This window comes from Topomyia yanbarensis, chromosome 1 (genome assembly GCF_030247195.1).
Source record: "Topomyia yanbarensis strain Yona2022 chromosome 1, ASM3024719v1, whole genome shotgun sequence".
NCBI classification, from domain to species: domain Eukaryota; kingdom Metazoa; phylum Arthropoda; class Insecta; order Diptera; family Culicidae; genus Topomyia; species Topomyia yanbarensis.
Genome location: NC_080670.1, coordinates 50,051,257 through 50,058,466, shown reverse-complemented (window position 1 = coordinate 50,058,466; position 7,210 = coordinate 50,051,257).

Below are 7,210 nucleotides of genomic sequence, written 5' to 3'. Positions count from 1 at the left end.
CGCCGGTATCAGCTATTCCGCGAGATTGCGCTTGTTTTTGGCTCTTCATTTATTTTCAGTTTCCCGTAAGTGTTATCATTTTATATATTCTCAACCGGTTTTCCTTTTCTCTTCCAGAACGAAGCCGTCTGCCCGCGTCTGTGTTTGAAGGAAGCATCTTTAGAGTTGTAGATTCCGTTAACGTTATCACACATTCGAAGAAGGTGAGCGGTAGGCAATACGCCGAATTGCTTCTGTTTAGCTAGATCGCTTCTGTTTAATGCGTAATTGATTCTATTATACCAATAGGAAAGGAAGGACGCGTGTTCGTCGTACCGCCATGTGAATTGGGTAATGGCATTGGCTGCTTCGTTCCAAAGGGAGTAAAGCGACACACGGCTCGACAAAAGTAGACCCAGTAGCTATGGTTCCTCGACGAAATGTCATTCCGTTGGGGCCAATGTGCGTTCTGCTTTGGCTAAACACTTTACGCCCAGGCACTAGTGTATGGTAACAAGCTGCGTCAGACATTCATTTGCATTAGGCGTTTGTGTGTCTTTTGATTCACCTACGTTATTGTACTTCTGCTAAATCAGATATGTTGATGCGTAGGTATTCAGTCAGTCTTGAATATTTATTCGAATTAGCAAGTGTTAACATTTCAGTTCAATATATTTTCTTTGTTTTACCATTTCCACATTGAAAAATGAAGTAACAAAAACTCTGGTTTGGACAATGGGGTTGTGTCGGCTGCACTACCAGTAAGCATTATTTTTGTATCGTACGATTTATATCGGAACCCGGTCCGATGGATTTTGGCACACAAAGCGATACTATCTGATCTTTACTACTCACCGTACTAAAGCTTAAATGCAGTTTTATTTTAAGCATAATCCGCGGAGGTCATAAAACCAACGACATTTTTTAACTAGAAAGTTAATCATTTACCGCCCCACATTATACATCATCATAATACAGGACACAATTATGATTGAGTAAAATATCAATTCATTCAACCTCGCCAAACTGCTTGAAGTTTACGAAATACATCTAGTCGATCTGGTGTACGCATTGCTTTACTGGCTGTAGGCTACACGGATATTTTCCAAAGTTGCAACAACAGTAGCGGAACAAGAAAATTGTGTTATGTTATATTTTTGCGTTTCGAATTGCACAGTGAATCCAATCCATACAAAAGTTGATAATAACATTAAAGGTGTGTGTAAATACTTATTTGACATTTTTTTCCAAAATTTTAGGCCAATGAATTCCTTTCCGACATAATCTTATTCGAGAAATAGTTGATTATCATCACATTGAGTGGGCAAATAATTGAACATGTGAACTGATGAATTATTAGAAAAGAATCGCTCATAAATATCATTGAAGTACAGTCATGATTCGACTTTATTAACTAGCCGTAAATATTTTGTCGATCAAAAGGGAAAATTGGTAAAATCGGAAAATATTTTTCTATCTAACACAGTTTAAATAAATCAGAGGAGGCTGGTTGGTTCAATACAGCCCGGAGACAACTTTACAGCTCCCATGTATTGAACCTATAAGTTGATTTTGTGGTGACTTGGTGATGTCATGGCGGTTTGATTGGAGCATCATTTAAAAAAGCACATCCAATTTATTATTTTCCATAGCTTTACACAAATAAATAATTTAAACACTTTGTTCACCAAACTTATTTCGCTGTTCAAATTAGAGAGAAACCGAGTTGCCGTTTTGTTAGGTTTCTGTTAGAGTTCAGGCACGTAACCAGCCCCTCCCCCAGAATTTTTCAACGTTAAATTTAACCTTCCGGAAGTCGCGCTAGTGCACTGAGTGCACGCTGCTCTGAAAATCTAGCGAAATCGTCTAAGCACACCTGCGCTCAGTGTTTCCAAATAGGCAAAAACGCGATCGAAATTGTTTTGACCACGAAAAAACGATTTTCGAGCTATAGTGTCCTCAGCAAAGTTTGTCCATAAAATATTCCCCATCTTATTAAAGTATTAGTTTGGTGATTAATTTTTGTTTGGTTATTTATGAAAATAATAAAAAACTGTATTCAGCAAAGTTGTTGGGACTATAATAAGCAGAGTTTACAATTTTCGCATTCGTGAACAGAATAAGGCGATATTTCACCTACTTCGACCAGCAATAAAAAAGCAAACATGCTATGTAACATTGTTTGCTCTCCAACTTTTCACGACGAGACAGCATTGGATCTCATCTTTTCGCGGTATAATATGAGATGATATTTTCGCGCCTAATGTAAAATTGCCGAATAACTAATGGTTTCGCAAAAATTCACAAAAATGAGTAGATACAGATCCTTAGAATGAAAATACTGCAATAATGTGGGGAAATAAATTCTATAACGTAATATATTAATGGTTTTTCTTGAACTTAATTTATCACGAGGTTCGAAGCTGCGAAATTATCACGCTTCCATACTGCATTGCCAGCAAATTCTCGCAATTTCTTGAAAGGTGAAAAGTTGGGTCCGTGCCTACTAAGGATGAAAAAGCTGTGCGATAAACTGCTTGTCGTGAGAATGAGCGAATATTTTAACCTCTGATAATAAGGAACAACTTTGCTGAAGCGACTATGTATCTATCTTTTGATTTTAGTACACATTTGTGGAGATTTCTATGATACACCCCTGAAAATCACTTTTTTCAACATAACTTTTCTGAGTGATTTTTTAGAATTTCAAAATGTTCTAAGATTTTGTTTGGCATAAAAAATACACAATTTTTGTTACATAAGTTTATTTCTATCTCTTATATCTGTTGAGTTATCGAAATTTTTAGTGCCAAAAAGCAAAATTTTGGTATGAAATAACACTTTAATGCAATTGTAATTTTTATTGACACTCAATATCATGTTTATGCAGGGAATGCGTTCCGCACTAAAAAAACTGTTAATTCGGAAAACCGTGATATTTTTAACAATCGAACAATAAGCAAGGAAAACTTGTAAAAGTAGACAAGCCAAAAACTGGTAGAACAGCGATTTTTCATTGAGAAACTCCGGGGCAGTGGATTAAACTACTGTAGCATTTTTTTATAGCAGAAGAGCAGGCCACTAAACTGTTTCATTCCCAGTTCTGCTAGAAAGTGTGCAAAATTAGTGCAATCCACAGCCTTGGTGTTTTTCAATGAAAAACGACATGGGTTGTTCATATACACACGAATTATATACACTCGTATACTACTAACATCGTAGATATGCAGAAACGTTCACAGTAGGCGTAGGACTAACTCTCGTTATTTAAACCACATATTAGTCAATCAATCATAATAAACTTAATGTTGCAACCAGCAACAGCATTTTAGTCGCTTTCTATGGTTTCCAATTCATGTCTATGTAAGTTTGAATATGATGTAACGGTACAGTGAACAGCCATCAGTAGGCTATCACAAAGAGCGACTAAAATGTTGGAGCTGGTCGAATCTTTAAACCAATAAGTTGGGATTATTGTTTCGATTTCATGTTTTCAGTAAGTGACAGTCTTCTTTCGTTTTAGTTTTGTTTGCATAAAATGGGAGAGATGATCAAAAATCACGGAGAAAAAAGAGAAAAATAATCAATCAATAGAAATCGACTCAAGAGTACTTCTTTTATCTTTTCTATAAACTCAACTCGAGTACTTTCGGAATTGCGCCCTGATCCTCTCTTTTTCGAAAGACGCTTAGGTCTTCGTTATCCGTAGGACTTTGATGCCTTGGGTGCACCAGCTTTAATTGAAACTGTTTCTGAAATTGTGGTAAAATGAACCTGCAATTTTTCGAGTAGTTGAACATCTTGCAATCATAAAGTAAATTACTTTTATTACAAAAACAAACCAATTACTAAGCAGATTAGTGTCAATATATTAGTTTAACGAAGTGACGAATACACTTAGAAAGTGTAACCGAAATCGTCATAGAAAGTTGGTTTTACACCTTATTTACTCTTCAGGAAAGGGGAAGTAAGTGCGATGTGCTCCCTCCATGTGTAAGAAGCAAGAAATGCTGAAATTATCGAGCTTATTCATATTTGTAGTTTCTAGTTATTTTGATGGTGTCATTAATTTAACAAGTTTTATGTAAATTAGATAATAGCAGTAATCAGCGTTAAGTGATTTTCTATCGATTTGTGGACAATTTTCTTTAATAGATTGAATTCTGGGCAGTTTTCTTTAGTTGATTAAATCATTGAAACATATATTTTAATCCCATTGATCACCAAATATCTTTCCTGGCCTGGGCTCTGATTTGTCAGGGTCAGCCTTGAAAATAGTTTCATTTAAATAGAATCAAAAATTGTGTTAGCATGATATCATAGAACTGGTAGTAGTTGCAAGACGCCAGATTACGAAAATAGAAGTTGAACCGTTTCTGCGCATCTACAAATCGCCTGCTAAATCAGAAGTTTTAGTGCAAATGTCATTATTCTGACAATATTTTTTCTAATCATTTCGATTTTGTGTCTTGAATATTCTTCGTTGTAACGAGAGTAAATTGTAACTTGTGAATAAATAATAAACATTAAATTCAACATCAATAATCCGTTAATGTACTATAGCCTTTCTTGTGATTAAGAATATGTTTAATAGGATTTTTAGTTTCACAAACATGCTCCATAACAAATGCTTACTATGTACAAAGTTTTACGGCAATCAGTTAAGCCATTTGAGAGTCTATAAATCATATACATACAAACATTGCCTTTTATATATATACTAGCTAATACCCATCGCGCGTTGCTGCGACTTTCAATGAAATAGGAGAAAAACACAATTTGTTTCGAAGCGCCATCTGGCGGGCAGATAATCTTCAACCAATAGCATACTAACACGCTCCAGAACAAATGCCTACTATGTATAAATTTTGACGGCAATCGGTCAAGCCGTTTGGGAGTCCATAAATCATATACATACAAACATTGACTTTTATATATATAGAGAGATAGACTAGCTAATACCCATCGCGCGTTGCTGCGACATTCAACGAAATAGGAGGAAAACAAAATTTGTTCCGAAGCGCCATCTGGCGGGCAGATAATCCCCAATCAATAGCACACAAACACGCTCCAGAACAAATGCCAATTATGTACAAAATTTGACGGCAATCGGTTAAGCCGTTTGGGAGTCCATAAATCATATACATACAAACATTGACTTTTATATATATATATATATATATATATATATAGACTAGCTAATACCCATCGCGCGTTGCTGCGATTTTCAACGAAATAGGAGGAAAACACAATTTGTTCCAAAGCGCCATCTGGCGGACAGATAATGTCCAACTAATAGCACACAAACACGCTCCAGAACATATGCCTACTATGTACAAATTTTTACGGCAATCGGTTAAGCCGTTTGGGAGTCCATAAATCATATACATACAAACATTGACTTTTATATATATATATATATATATATATATATATATATATATATATATATATATATATATATATATATATATATATATATATATATATATATATATATATATATATATATATATATATATATATATATATATATATATATATATATATATATATATATATATATATATATATATATATATATATATATATATATATATATATATATATATATATATATATATATATATATATATATATATATATATATATATATATATAGATAGATAGATAGAAGATATATAAATATATAATATAGATCAGGACAACCGCAATACACAATTCCTTAGTTGTGGAAACAGCCTTCATCTTCACAGTACACAACAAAGGAGATAAGAAAAACATCGACAATTATTTTGTAATATCGGCTCTCTGCCCCGTTTCCAAATTCTTCGAGTTAGTCGTAATGAACGGTATTCCGCAAGGAAGTCATCTCGGACCCTCTATTCGTTATTTCAACGGAGAGAACTATCATTTGTCGTTTGCAGATTCTTCAACAGAATTAAAAACCGAACGAATGTACTTTATTTGACAAAAAATAATATTTTCATCAGGCGTCAACAACCGAATTATTCTGACTCCGTAAAATATTCTGTGGTATCGTCCACGGCTTAAATATACAAGGTTGGCTCGTTAGAGTGTAGACATTTGACGACGGACGTCATAGAAATCGTCGGCGAAAACAATTAGATGAAATTCATATATTCTTTGCTGCCAACGGACGATCGGCACCTGGTAGATCACACTGTTAGATATGTTTTCTATGGCTGCAGCCAAATTCACACTTTTCGCTAATAATCACATAGATGCACTGTTTATCTACGGTGTCTAGTGTAATTATGACGTAATTTACATCAAGAATCCATTACCCATTATATTTTTCCACCGTAAGAGCTTAAATATAGTTAATTATCAACTTTCGAGACATCCATTTGTTTATCTCAAACATTTCTCTGACGTCACCAAAAACTGTCAGTTCGCGCAGTAGCAAGCCTCGTTTCTGTGAGCCATGGTATCGTCAACCCGAGGACAATATGACAGATAGTGCTTATTACATACACGTACAGAGCCGTAGCGTGGTCTTCTTGCGCCCTTGGCGGATTCTCAATTTTTGCTCCCCTTTGGTGTTTACTATGGCTTTCTTTTTCAGTTCGACCTTCACATAATAATTTGTGTACATATGGAAATGGCCCACCTACTTCTAACTTAATTCATGTTTGACTGTCGTTCACTTCATGTTAATGCAAGCCACAAATCTTTTACTGTTTATTTAGAAAATCAGTTGACGTTAGGTTGTTGAAGACGAACTCATTATATGTATATATATATATATATATATATATATATATATATATATATATATATATATATATATATATATATATATATATATATATATATATATATATATATATATATATATATATATATATATATATATATATATATATATATATATATATATATATATATATATATATATATATATATATATATATATATATATATATATATATATATATATATATATATATATATATATATATATATATATATATATCTTGCAAGAGTCGAATAAAGCTCTGGCAGAAGTCTAGCAAAATTTTACATTTCTGGCAGAATTTTTGATAAAATCGAGCATAAGTTTGCTGCTAGAATTCTAGTAAAATGCACACTTATTCCATCCAAAACCAATTTCGCTACATGTGTAGATAACCTTACTTATCATGTTTATATTGCCGACCACAATATTAGAATTTTTAATGTTATTAATTTCAAATTTGTTTTGTCA